Source organism: Aethalodelphis obliquidens, unplaced genomic scaffold, assembly GCF_003676395.1.
Source record: "Aethalodelphis obliquidens isolate GAN/ISIS:26980383/991018 unplaced genomic scaffold, ASM367639v1 scaffold2, whole genome shotgun sequence".
NCBI lineage: Eukaryota > Metazoa > Chordata > Mammalia > Artiodactyla > Delphinidae > Aethalodelphis > Aethalodelphis obliquidens.
The window spans coordinates 7,139,151-7,151,205 of NW_020837946.1; the positions used below are offsets into that span (position 1 = coordinate 7,139,151).

General features: G+C 36.7%; 1 protein-coding gene across 9 annotated transcripts in view; it reads right to left on the minus strand.

The window, feature by feature from the left end:
• Positions 1–12,055, minus strand: part of GIGYF2 (GRB10 interacting GYF protein 2) — a 126,290-nt gene that overhangs the window by 57,379 nt on the left and 56,856 nt on the right. The gene's annotated exons all lie outside the window — the stretch shown is intronic.

Consider the following 12,055-nt stretch of genomic DNA (forward strand, 5'->3'; position numbering starts at 1 on the left):
CATTAAACCATATTAAAAGTAAAAAAAAATTGTACATTTGAAAATGAGGAAATTCTAATTTCTGGTCATCCTCTTATATTCAATTTCACATGTATTAAGATTCCATATCCTGTTCACCCAAACAGTTATTAGGTTGTTACAAGATATTATTCTATTACAGAATAATCTTGGAATGGGGGGGTACAATTATTTGCTGGGCAAAATACCCTTATTATGACAGGCAGCCTCTAAGACAGCCCTCAACAATCCCTGACTTCTGGCCTCTGTGTAATTCCCTCACCTTAAGTGTGGGTTGGCTTGCTCCTAACAGAATCCAGCAGAAGTGATGAGATGTCACTTCTGATACTAAGTTAAAAACTTCCATCTTGGACGCTCTCTCTGAGGGAATCCAGCGGCCCTGTTGTGAGGCAGCCCTGTGGAGAAGCCCACATGGCAAAGAACTGAGGCTTGCCAACAGCCTCGTGAGTGAGCTTGGAAGCGGATCCAACCCCAGATGAGCCCTGAGATGACTGCAGCCTCATGAGAGACACAGGCCAGAACCACCTAGCTTAGGCTGCTCCATCCTGGCCCACAGAAACTGAGAAAATAAATGTTTGCTGCTTTCGGCCACTAAGTTTTGGGGTAACTTGTTACATGGCCACAGTTAATAAAAACACTCACTTAACTGATTTAATCTTCATAACAATACTCAGTATTAGAAATTATTTTTCCCATTTTACAGCTGAGAATATTGAGGCTCAAAAAGACAACCCAGGAGAATTGTCCAAAATCACACACCACTATTTAAATGACACAGGATTCAAATCTTAACCTTCTGACTCATTTAACAAATATTTACTGCATATTGCACTAAGTGCCAAGTTTTATGAATTCAAGTATAGATATATTCCATGTCTGCCCTTGGGTTAGAAGGGTCAGAAGACATTCCAGGTTCTCTTGCTCAGAATAAGAAGGGATGAGACATTTTACAAAGCCCACATCCATTATATGACTTGATGAAAAATACAGCTATACTCACAGAAGAAAAATTTAAAACAAAGAAATCCCTAATGCATATAAATTGATAAGTGATGGCAAATGACTTTTAACATATGTAAATCATTCAGTCACAAGCAACATGTGCCAGGCATATTGAGAATACAATCGCCTGATGGATGAGCTGGTCAAAACACTGATTTTCATCTACTTTTTTTTTTTTTTAATTTTATTTTTTTTCATCTACTTTTACACTACGTCTTTGAGAAGTAATGAATGTACCAAAATAAGCAAAGGAAACCCATTAATGGCAAAATGCTTAACGCATCAAAAACTGGTCATTACAGTTTTTTCTAACAGATGATAAGTTGCAAAAAATTAAAGATATTAAAAATAAAAATACCAGTAATTCCTCAACCATAGAAATAGAACTCTACATATCTGTGGTTAGTTTTTACATAACATCTTTAAAATGTAGTTTCAATCAGTGTACCCACTATTTTGTAATCTAAATAGCAAATAATTCTCTGTGATTATACATCTTACTGATAATATAAATGGATACACAGCAGGTATACCTTGCAGCTGTTGCACTATCTAGTAGATTATTCCCCAGTGGACATTTGCATCGTAACTAACTTTTTGAGAACTAGATAACAAGGAAGAAATATCTGTGTGCATATGTGTTTTGTTTTTCTGAACTACTACTTCTGAAAAAAAACTTCAAAGAGTAAAATTACTAGGTCAAATGACAGACTTCATACGTTGGCATACCTTTCTCTCCTCCTCAAAAAAAGGGTAGGTAAGACCACCAGACCATTTTAGATTACCAAAACTAAGTGCTGCTAGCCTTTTGAAGCTTTTCTACTTTAATGGTTGTAAAATGGTATACTAATGTGGCTCGAATATGAATTTTTCACATCAAAGATTTTTCAGATTGTTTGCTGACTTTATTTCCCTTTATGTGAATAATTTGTCTGCATTGTTTTCTAAACTAGCAGCTTCTATAACCTTCATAACTGTCAAGTCCTACGTATATACTTTTCATATTGGTACCTAGGAATAAGAAAAATATAAAGGACAGGATAGGGTAAAATAGGGAAACTAAAGGAAGAAAAAAATCTTGCTTTTCTGCTTACTGCAATCTCATAATTCTCAACCTGTTGGAAAATCTGTACCTCATAAAGTTTAAATGACTATTTATGCCATTCTTTGTTCCAAAAAGGATTTGTGACAGAAATTTTGAAGATATAGAGGAGCACAGTACTAAAGAAAGAATGAAGATCGTGGAGTCATAGACCTGATTTTAAATTGTCTCCAATTCTGATCTGTACACCTTGACTAAAGATCCCATTCCTAATATGAAAGAGGTGTGTGTGTGTGTGTGTGTGTGTGTGTGTGTGTGTGTGTGTGTGTGTGTGTGTGTATTACTGAGGTAGCCATCTGAATTTACACAAACACTAGCCAATTCCAGTTCAAAAATTCTATAACAAAGGAGTTCAGATCTTGTTACCAAGTGCTTGTTTCTACAAAATAATTCCTAAAAACTGCAATATATTTTTTGATATATCAAATGTTGCATAACGAATAACTGAAACAGAAAGATCTGGGTGACAACTTCTCCAGTAAACCAAGGAAAACCAGAATAATGTAATTCTGACATGCCAAACATATCCCACATGTAAGTGCAAGGTAAAGAAAGTTTTGCGTTCAGGCATCATTGTCATTTTCATAAGAGAAGGATGAAAAGGATTCAAGAACTTTTAAATGTACCATACTCATCTCCTCCTCCTACCTTTAAGAAAACAGTATTGGACTTCCCTGGTGGTGCAGTGGTAAGAATCCGCCTGTCAATGCAGGGGACACGGGTTCGAGCCCTGGTCCAGGAAGATCCCACATGCCACAGAGCAACTAAGCCCGTGCACCACAACTACTGAGCCTGCGCTCTAGAGCTCATGAGCCACAACTACTGAAGTCCGCGCCTGGAGCCCGTGCTCCGCAACAAGAGAAGCCACTGCAATGAGAAGTCCGCGCACAGCAACAGAGTAGCACCAGCTCGCCACAAGAGAAAGCTCGCGTGCAGCAACGAAGACCCAATGCAGCCAAAAATAAAAGAATGAATGAATGAAAACTTATTATTGAAGTATAACATTCATATCAAGAAGTACACAAATCATAAATGTACAATTCAGAGTTTTCACAAAGCAATATATATCCACCTAACTACTAAGATTTAAAAAAAAAATTTATCAGGACCTCTCAAAAGTCTTCATGTCCTCCCAATCGGCCCTTACCAAGGTAAACGCTATCCTGCCTTCTATCTCCAAAGATTAGTTTTGCCTATTTTTGACCTTTTTTATATAAATGGAATGTCAGTTTACGTCTGGCTTTTTTTTATTGAAGTATAGTTGTTTAATTAACAATGTTGTGTTAATTTCTGCTGTACATCAAAGTGATTCAGTTATACATACATACATACCCTTTTTTAAATATTCTTTTCCATTATGGTTTATCACGGAGTATTGAATATAGTTCTCTGTGTCGTACAGTAAGACCTATTGTTTACCCATTCTATATATAAAAGCTTACATCTGCTAATCCCAACCTCCCACTCCACCCCTCCCCCAACCCCCTCTCCCTTGGTAACCACAAGTCTGTTCTCTATGTCCATGATTCTGTTTCATAGATTCATTTGTGTCATATTTTAGATTCCACATATAAGTGATATCATATGGTATTTGTCTCTTTCTTACTTCACTTAGTTCAATAATCTCTAGTTGCATCCGTGTTGCTGCAAATGGCATTATTTCATTCCTTTTTATGGCTGAGTAGTATTCCATTGTATATATGTACCATACCTTTTTTATCCATTCATCTGTTGCTTCCATGTCTTGCTATTGTGAACAGTGCCGCTATGAACACAGGGGTGCATGTATCTTTTTGAACTAGAGTTTTGTCTGGGTATATGCCCAGGAGTAGAATCGCTAGATCATATGATAATTCTATTTTTAGTCTTCTGAGGAACCTCCCTATTGTTTTCCATAGTGGCTGTACCAACTTACATTCCCACCAACAGTGTAGGAGGGTTTCCTTTTCTCATACATCCTCTCCAGCATTTGTTATTTGTAGAGATTTTTTTGGTTTTGTTTTTTTCTGGCGGTACCTCATGGTTAGCGGGATCTTAGTTCCCCAACCAGGGACTGAACCCAGGCCCTCAGCAGTGAACACTGGGAATCCTAACCACTGGACCACCAGGGAATTCCCTGTTATTTGTACAGTATTTTTTTTCATAAATTTTATTTATTTTAGTTTTTTTATTTTTGGCTGTGTTGGGTCTTCGTTTCTGTGCAAGGGCTTTCTCTAGCTGTGGAGAGTGGGGGCCACTCTTCATCGTGGTGCGTGGGCCTCTCACTGTCGCGGCCTCTCTTGTTGCGGAGCACAGGCTCCAGACGCGCAGGCTCAGTAGTTGCGGCTCATGGGCCCAGTTGCCCCGCGGCATGTGGGATCTTCCCAGACCAGGTCTCGAACTCGTGTCCCCTTCATTGGCAGACAGATTCTCAATCACTGTGCCACCAGGGAAGCCCCTGTACAGTTTTTATTGATGGCCATTCTGACTGGTGTGAGGTGGTACCTCGTTGTAGTTTTGACTTGCATTTCTCTAATAATTAAGAGACATCAAGCATCTTTTCATGTACTATTGACCACTCATATTTCTTCTTTGGAGAAATGTCTATTTAGGTCTTCTGCCCATTTTTCAATTGAGTTGTTTGTTTTTTTGTTATTGAGTTGTATGAGCTGTTTGTGTATTTTGGAAATTAAGCCCTCCTCAGTCGCTTTGTTTGCAAATATTTTCTCCCATTCTGTAGTATGTGTGGCTTCTTCCATTGAACATTACGGGAAATTCATCCACGTTGTTACAGAGAACAGAAGCTTGTTCTTTTGCACTGTGGTATGGGATCTCATTGTATGAACAGACCACAATGTATTACTCTACTACTGATTTAGGTTGTTTCTAGTTTTTTGCTATTATAAACTGTGCTGCTATAAACATTCCTGGATGTGAAATTTGGTGAGCATGTATTTCCAATTCTGTTGATATTTACCTAGGAGTGAAACTGCTGGGCCATAAGGTATATTCAACTTCAGTAAGTACTACCAAATATTTTCCCAGAGAAACAGTACTACTTTACCATTTTTTGTTTGTTTGTTTACTCATACCTCTCGCACACATTAAGATGAGTGCTTTCTCCATGAACAAATACAGTTAAAGACATATGACTGAAAATAAAGAAGAGACTTAGACATAGCACCTGCCCTCCAGGTCCACAGTCAAGGGACACACATGTAAACAAATGACTTGATACATTACAGTTGACAAAATGCATTGATATATCTCATCCGATCCTCATAATAACCACAAGGGTTGAGTCAACCTTACCATCTTTTTTTTTTTTTTTTTAAACATCCAAAGATTTTATTATGGGAAATGCCTGCATGAAAGGAAGGAGGGAAGAAGCCAGGGAAGGCTGGGAGAGCCATCAGACCAAGATGCAAGGCACGGTTAGATACCTGATAAAGATTTATTGAAGAAATTAGGAGCTTCTTTAAGAACTTTGAAGTCAGGGGTCAGAATGATAAAATTACATTCACATAACTTCTTACAAATAATAACATGAAAGAATTTTAGGGCAGAAAAAATCTTAGATATAAACTAATCCTGGGTAGTGACTGTGAGAACCAAGGACTTCACAGGGTCCCTGGGCTTCACTCTGTGCTGGGACCAGCCACTGGACTGGACTGGAGCAGGGAGCTCATTTACCTTCAACCTTACCATCTTTATTGTTCCTGTGAGGAAAGGGATACCTGTAGGGGGATCTCCCACGGTCACACAGCTGAGTAGTGACCAAATCAAAAATAGAACATAGATGTTCAAACTCCTAATCCAGAGTTTACTCACAAATTAAACCCATCAGAAGCAGCCAGAAATTCTACAAAAATAAAGTAGAAAAAGGAAGTTCCGGGATCTAATTCTAAGGGGCTCTAAAAAAGCAATAGACATATCATGCATAGAAAAGCTTGGGGATAGAGACTGCCAAGATGTCTAAATGGAACTAAATTTGTTAAGCTTCCAGCAGATAAACGATAACAAAATGTGTACCCCTGAAAAAAATGTTAAGATCAACTTAATATGTAACAATATAAAAATTTTACTCACAATTATTTTGAAGGGTAAAAAAATGACTTCAAGTACAATCTAATAGAGTATACATTTCCAATTACTACTAATATAACTTACAATATAAATTATACTGTATGCAAGAATTGCTCTAAAACATTAAAATAAATCCTTTATAACCTAAATGATTAGAGTAGATTTGTATGTATATAAATTTGGGTGGGGATTGAGGGTGCCAAAAAACTTTATAATGAGTTAACTCATTACAGGGTTAAAAAAATAAATATATTTGTGTATTATTGATACAACTTAAAATAAATGATAAAGTTGTTCATGGGCAACTCAGAAGATAATATCTAAAGCTCCTTTAATGTCTAAAAATTACATGACTCCAAAGTGACCAGGGCTAAAATGAACGAGGGATACCCACACCCACATGGCCTTTCTCAGCACTTAAAATCAAAGTCTTCCTCTTTCTGTAACATTAGTAATATGACAAAGTTGAGTAGCCAAATATTTTAGTTGACTTTTTAAAAAACCTTAACAGATTAATATGTAAACAAGATGATTTAAAGGTAAACATAATTAAATAATTTACAAATTAATGCCTGAACTAAATATTTCTAACCTATAGTCAACAAATGAGCTTGGGGCTATGAATCCTTAAACTAGAAGCACCTATCACGCTGGCATGCTTTTATCTTTTTTCAGGGAAAAGGGTCTAAGGTTTTTGCCAGGGTCTTAAAGGTGTCTCTGACCTCTAAAAGGTAAAGAAATATAAATTTAAAATATATTTTTTTTCTATTCAATATGGCAAACGCGGCAGTCTTATGAGCAAACTATACTACCTGTATAACACATTTTATATTCTTACATCAACAATCCCTCAAGATGTATAAAAGGTGCTAAAATACAACCGCACTACATACATAAATACTTCCCCCAACGGCAATGAATACTTGATTGTTTCTGCCTGAACGTATTGTCTAAATAGGACTCTTCTAAAAATTAAATTAAATTAAAATGCAGTATTGGTTTTAGTCTGGTGTAATTGAGTGGACTTCCTAAGGAGAAAGAGCAGTAAAAGGGCACCTGTGTGCATGTTTGACTTACAGCCAGAAATGGTGTTTATGGAAAACTTCAGATGGAGCAAAAAGGCACTCAGCCAACAAAATCTACAGCTGTGAAACTTGGAACTTAGAAGCGCCCAAACTCCAAAAGCAAAAGTGGAATTATGGGACAGACTTTGAAGCTTGTTTATGTGCAAATTTTTCTAGCAAGTAACTTTGTATTTCTCTATTCAGATATATATTCTCTGATTAACACTAAAAATATTTTCTAATACCAGAGAAAACAGTGAAAGGGAATCCCATCCAGGTATTGATATTTACTTTTCCCCCCAGTTGTAAACAAAACTCAGGGTAACTAGGATGGAGTAGTTTAAATTCTATATCCAGAGATTTGCAACTTTTCTCCCATCCTAACCCCTGAGGAGGTAACAAATCTGCTCCACTGGTTAATATGGTCCCGAAAACACAGCAGCTCCTGGCTGGGAGAGACTGGAGGGGCTGCTGTATATCAGACTCTGAAAAAGCACCTCATGTGGTCTAAATATGCCCCATATTCCTATAACCTTTATGCTCAGTCATCTGCTGGTATATACCCAGACACTGCCTGAAATCTCGGGGGAAGGTGATCAGTAGTGGGCTTCAATGCAGAACTGGAAAGAGACTAGGCATCTTCTAAAGAAAGCTAACTACACTGTGTAAGAAAGAGCATTGGAGACCAGGGCTAAACGTTAAAAACTGTGAGATTATGTATATACATAGGCAAGACACTGCACGCCAACTAAAGGTTTTGTTGTTTTCAGGTACCATGTGGTACAATTATGGATTATATACTGGAGTGCTTTAGCCAGAAAGAAAAGCAAACAATTTAGGGATACAGAATTGAATTTAATAAAGAATAATGTACCTGATTCTTGGCATCTTGTTTAATCATTATAATTTGGAATAAAAAATAAATCAATCAATGAACAGATATCTAGCAGCATGTATGTTCATTTATAGAAGAATGTTTTAGAGCCATCTCCAACTGAAATCATTAATTCTGTTTAGACGGGAGGGCCCATGTATTTTAGGGTGAAGTTGGTTTATCATCTGTGCCGATATCAGTTTCATCTCAGCTAACCGGGCAACTTCAAACAGAAATGAGTTTATGTGCTCCGGCTATTATAATGGGAGTGCTATGCTCCTAAGGAGACACTCTAGAACTGGTCTACGACATCCATTCAGTTAGCAATTAGGAATCACTGTTCAGAGACCACAGCAGACTTTCAAACTGTGAAATCCAGAAACCAGAATACTTCTTCACTTGAGACATTTCTTTCTTGACAATCATCTTGTAAATGTTTTCTGTCTGAATATATTATGGAAAGGGGCTTCTAATGTTGGTAAAATCCTTTACTATCTTGCTTACTATAATGTCTATTCAAGACACATGGCAGGTACACCTTCAGTACTGCTTTCTGAAAGGCAGTGTTACACTATATTTACTGTCTTCCCTCTTCCGCCCCCAATCAGTAAACTAGCAATTGATATTAAGTACAGTTCCTACCAGAACATGCAGGGAAGGTGCATCACACCACAAGTCTCTCCTTTATGCTTTTACCTTCTCTAGTTCTGAAGGTCAAAGTTTGCAGTGCTGTGTCTGAACTTGTATTGAAATGTTTGGCATTAATAAAAACAAAGAAGGAATTAATATATTTTTTAATTGTGGGGGGAGGAGAAGGAATCTACAAAGGCGGATTTCACTTTCTAAGCAGCATTATATTGGTCTAGATTAATAATTTTCCCAGCAGGCCTTCCATGATTTTACTATGAACAATCGCAGCCTTTGTATCTCAGATCCCCTTACATGTGACATTTGATCAAAGTTTTAAAATCAGCAGCTAATGGAGGTGGAGAAAAGTCCTGCTCAGTAAGGCATTATACAAAGCTATCCCACAGCTCATTTTGAGGTTGCTACACGCTGGATCACAGACGTTTTCCAGCTAGACATTATTTAGATGTTTAAGTTTCTGTACCCTGAACACTATATTTATTGCATGTCATCATACTTCTCCTCAGGGAAACATCCCCTAAACATTACTAAAGCATGATTTAAGAAAATTCTTCAGTTCTTTCACACAGGTGTGTTTTTTAGAGATAGGTGTAAGGAACCAAACAATTAAATGTTTTCTTATTCAAGGTTTCTGTACATAGCCTTAAAAAAATAAAATAAAAAAGTCTGCCTCCTTGCCCCCCAAAAAAAGATTTCAGGTAACTAAATTACCCCTATTACTAGTTCTAGAATTAGTGGTAGTCATTCTGATGAGATGGGATATGAAAAGAAAACTAGTAAAATCAATTCATTAATTTCTACCTAAAAGTCCTTATCCAAGGAAATATTCCCAAAAGAAATGGAGGAAAAAAAGATTAGTAAAGGAAATATCTCACACTTAAACATGCTATATAAGGAAAGACGGCTGAAAGGAAATCTTGCAGGGAATTTTATCCCTTTGAACTTGTAAATAAACTCTTAAGTAAGATTATGCAAACTTACTAAAAGACCGGTCCTGATTAGAGAGAAAAAATGCACCCCTTCTCCAAGTCAGTTCTGGAGGCTTTCTCCAGAGTTGTTAAGGTCTGTGATGGGTGAAGAAAGACCTCCTAACAAACCAGCATTCTTTTCCACAGGATCAGAGCTAACTGGCCCCCCGCAGACTAAGTGACCAATCACATCAGCTTCAGCTGAAAGCAGCCCCCACGACATTATAAACAGAGCAATGTGAACCGTAAACCCAGTCCAAGAAGAGAACCTACAAGCTGGACTTGTAGATTAAAATTACCTCACCAAAAAGACAGTCTCTGAAAGCTTCCTCCAGACCTACCCGTGTATAAAGCTGGCCCAGCAAAAGAACTGGTGAGTACATGAGAAAATATTCAATCTTATTTCTTTCCTTAAGGAGAACAGAGAAAAAAACTGACTGACAAATAGGGACGGAGCTTGATATTGCCAATAGAGTTTTAAAACAAAGACATTACATACAGGATCATACATTAAGGTTCTTTATTCTTTTTCCTTAAATTTTAGAAATAGAATAATAGTCCTCTTGAAAGCATTATTGGAAATTTTCTTCTTAATTGTTTTACTAAATGTATACTAATTCTCCATTATAATATAGAAATGGGAAGAGAAAGACCCTGGAAAAAATTCAGTGTCTTTTTAAAAAATGTATCTTTTTCATTTGGAAGGGATTAAAGAAATCCAAAATGAGCAAAGAAAAACAAATGACCCCCCCCCCAAAAAAAATCATTTTGTTTTTACTTTTTTAAGCCATAGGAAAAATGATGAGTGTCCTAATTTCTTAAGCATGAAATTATTGCTGAAATTAGGTGCTTCTACAAATAAGAAATTAAAATATAAAAGAATCTCTGAGCTTATATAATAGAATTAGAACTCACACTATTTGCCCTAATTATGGAGGGCAGGAGAGATGATTATGACTCTCTCCAGTCTTAAACTGTTTACACCAGAAGTGAACAAATACACAGTAATACTGCAATCATTTAACATTTGTAGTTATTATGACTTATATCTTAACTGTTTAATATGAACTATACTACTACATTACAACATGACAATAAAAGACATAATTTTGAGTGCTACAACCTAATGAGTAAAATGAATCCATTATTTTGATGACCAATGAAGCATCCAAACTATCATTTTTATAAAGTACTATTTTTTCCATCAAACAGTTTATAAATGGGCAAATATTTTATAGCCCACACAGAGAGACACAAGCAAACCATCCCAATTCTACTTTCTACTGGGATCAATTTACAAGAATCATATAAATACAGACTAGGAAAAACACATTCAAAAAGCACTTGTGTACCTGTAGAGATATGAAAATAACCTGGAAATATAATAGTATAAACATGTCTGTCCATCAGACACTTTTAAATTTGATGGAAAGAAAATCTACATACATTGGGCAACAATAATGTTTTAAATGCCATACAAGCATATATAAAATTATATAGAAAAAAATCACACAGGAAACCTCTATCAGTGGAGGGAAATGGTAGTAAGTTTACAAACATGTAGGATTTTAAAGGATCATGTTATTTAATTCCCTCTTTTCTTTCTTTCTCTTTTTAATATAAGGAAGCCTGGCCAAGGGGATTGGGTAGCTCGCCCAAACTGGCACAGCTATGTAACCAACAGCGCCAGAACCCAGTCAGCTAGATTTCCCACCCTGTCTTCGTTATGCTAAACCACACTGACTACATGAGTGCAAAGAATGGAGTTATTCAGGGTAATCTGTTAAGTGGGGACTGAAATCTTACCTCTCTCAAATACTCCACTTTCCAGCACCATCTAAACCAGATTTAGGAAAGTTTTATATATAAAAAGGATGCTTCACTGTTTTGATATTAGCCTTCTGACTGCCCTGTTCACAGGTTTTTTTATGTATTTACTTAGTCGCAAGAGAAAAAAAAAACTGTAAAAGCCTAGAGCAAGACTGCTACAAAAGCTATAGGTAAGAAGTTACAATCCTGAAAAGGCCCAAATGAAAATAACTGATTTTGTTAGCTATAGTATGTATACAAAGGCTGTCTCCTCAGGTAATGAATTTTAGAACTTAATGAAGCAAGCTGAAAATCAAGAAGAATCATGGACCTTTCTGCCCACGAATTACTATGATACAATTAGCAATCAGTGGTTCCATAAGTGGAACAGCACTAGTGTACAGCTTCATCATGGGCATTTTCACATAGGCAGGAAGCAAGAAACAATACAGGTCAAAGCCATGGACAATGCAAAACCACACAGTGGTTCACAAACTTACTGGAG